At 50.3% G+C, this 2,692-nt stretch overlaps 1 non-coding gene across 1 annotated transcript; it reads left to right on the plus strand.

Moving 5' to 3' along the window:
- Positions 1-1,065: 1,065 nt before the first annotated feature.
- Positions 1,066-1,183, plus strand: LOC119313160. Its single transcript, XR_005151543.1, has one exon. It is a non-coding gene; the product is annotated as a U5 spliceosomal RNA (small nuclear RNA).
- Positions 1,184-2,692: the final 1,509 nt, after the last annotated feature.

Consider the following 2,692-nt stretch of genomic DNA (forward strand, 5'->3'; position numbering starts at 1 on the left):
CTGCACACGCCGGAGCGCCGTCGCGAGCCCAGCACCCACCACCGCCTACCGAGGCCCGCCGCCGCGCACCCCACGCCTCGCCACCGCTCGCTGAGTTCTGCCACCTCACGCCCGACCGCGAGCGTCGCAGGACACCGCCGCATGCTGCCTAAATCCGCCGCCGGCGGAGGAAGGGGAGTCGGGAGAGGAAATCCCACCGCCGCCGCCATCTGCCACGCGGGTTTCACCCGGCGACGGCGCGAGGAGGGGAGGAGGAGAGGGCGGCGGCGGCGCCTAGGGTTGGAGGTCCCTTGAGTCGCCCAGGGCGGGGGGCGACGCGAGTGCGGCGACCCAGATTGTCTTTCCACCTCAACCATTTTACTATTCGTTTGTGATGGTTTTCTTCCTGCACAACGCTAGTCTGCAACAATTCGCGCAAAAAGAAAAACTAAACAAGTTTCAAACTAATTGCACAATGAATTGTTAGAATCTAGACAAACTACTTAACGAGATCGCGAACCAACCTGTGGTTGGATGGTTAGAGGGACCGTGATATCTCCAGTCCACTAGGGTTCAATTTTTGGAGTTTGCATTTATTCATGGATTCATTTCAGAATTTTCGGCGATGCACATCCAGTGGGAGGAGACGTTCCCGTCGATGACGAGGTGCCTACGACGACTTCGTAAATTTCAAAATGATATGTCGGCTCAGTCTTTCGGAGGTGTTCATAGTGATAGGGTGTGCGTTCATAAGGATGAATGTATGCGTGTGTATATGAGCACTTATGTGATGTTAAAAAAAACTACTTAACTAGATCGGCAGCCAAGCTTGCCCGTAGGTACCACAGCAGAAGGCAGACATCCCGCTCAAAAAAAAGTAGCTGCAGAAGGCAGACGCAAGCTGGAGAGGATCCCGACGGGCCGTTAGGACCACTAATGAAAGAGGCCCGCTACAGAAATGCAAGCTCGAACAGCCGAACAAGGAAGCGCTGTACCATGATAATAGTCCCACATCGCCGGGCCAAGGAAGGGACTATCGCGAACCGGCTATAAAATGGAGCTGCGTACTGCCAAACAATTCATCGCAGCTGCGTCATGAGCACAAAGCGAACTATTCTTTCGCCTTTTACTAAAGAATACCGTGTGCGCGTGACAATAAGCAGCATACACTAATTTTTGAAGGGCGCCTACTCTTTGAGTGGGTCCCAGCAATACAAATTAAATCTTATTGATCAATGTCATTTCCTAAAATTTCTACTCCTCAGCTGATGTTTATAGCCTCTTCAATTCAAAATGTTACTGCGGGAATTTATGGGTATTCATTCTTTAATATTTGTCCATTTCGGTTGTTTGATTGACATAATCTTGTCGGCTGATATGAGAGTGAACTATACAGGGAAACATTAAAAATGCAAACGTCAAACTAATTGCTTGACGTTGGTCCCCGCACCATCACACGCCCAATAGCGATCATTAAAAAAAATCCTGCCTGGAGTCCAAACCATTCAAAAAGTCCCGGAGTCCAAACCACCCGATTAACACCTTGTCCAATCATGGCCCGTCTCCATCCCTATCCTGAACTCTTATTTTTTTTCCTCGAATATGCACGAGTATGCATATTATATATTAAAAAAGAAGGGTAAAAGAATGCCTCCACCATAATTACAAGCGATTTAAGTCACTCTACTCCTCACGCCTAGTCCACCTCGCTACCCGACTAAAGAAGGGGTTTACATCCCTTTTAGTAGGCATGCCGACAACCACACTAAGCCCTCTAGCCCAATCTTACATAGCAACACCTCACACGAAGGTTGGGCGCCGTCAAAGACAATGGCATTCCCGTGCTTCCATAGTTCCCACATTGTTAGTCCTAGGATGGTACGTAGATCCTTCATGCTCTTGTTCAGCCCTTGTTTGCTGCATAACCAAGGTGCAAGGTTGTCCTGTTGTGCCGGCACCCAGTCCAGCCGCCCCAGGGCCTCGCATATCACAGTCTAGACCGTCCTGGCAAAGACACACATGAGTAGTAGATGGTTGACTGTTTCCTGCTCCTGGTCACAAAAAACGGCACACGTCCTGGTGCGGCAGCCCTCGCCGTGCTAGGCGATCTGACGTCCAGCATCTATCTCGTAGAGCAAGCCAAGTGAAGAACTTGCATTGTGATGGCGCACGTGATTTCCATGTTAGATCTGCCGTGGGTGCCACCTCTCTCGCCTAGAACTTGGGCGCATATGCGAAGCGAACCGAGAACTGCCCGTTGGTCTCCGAGGACCATGAAATTTCATCATGCATGTTCTTTGTATCCTCCCAAGTGATCACTTTCAGTCAAAGCAACAGGAATTGCTGCAGTGCTTCCGGTCCCAGATTCGGACCCACATCCCGGGCCCATGCTCCATCCTCAATGGCCTGCCCGACCATCATGGTAGTTCTAGTCATTTGTGGTATCATGCTATAGATCAAGGGGGCAACCTCCTGTATCCTCTGCCAATGCAGCCAACGGTCCTCCCAAAAGAGTGTCGTGAGCCCATTGTGTGTAGTGCTCCTTGTGGCTACCTGAACGATGAGCATGGAGTCCTTTGGCACTTTGATGTTGAACTAATTCCAAGACCCGATCGTATATGTTCTTTTAAGCTAGGGCCATCTAGACTGCATGGCCACGTTCATCCAACGCAAGTTAGGCAAACCTAATCCACCTGCCCACTTAGGTGCATAA

This window comes from Triticum dicoccoides, chromosome 5B, assembly GCF_002162155.2.
Source record: "Triticum dicoccoides isolate Atlit2015 ecotype Zavitan chromosome 5B, WEW_v2.0, whole genome shotgun sequence".
In the NCBI taxonomy this organism is placed as follows: domain Eukaryota; kingdom Viridiplantae; phylum Streptophyta; class Magnoliopsida; order Poales; family Poaceae; genus Triticum; species Triticum dicoccoides.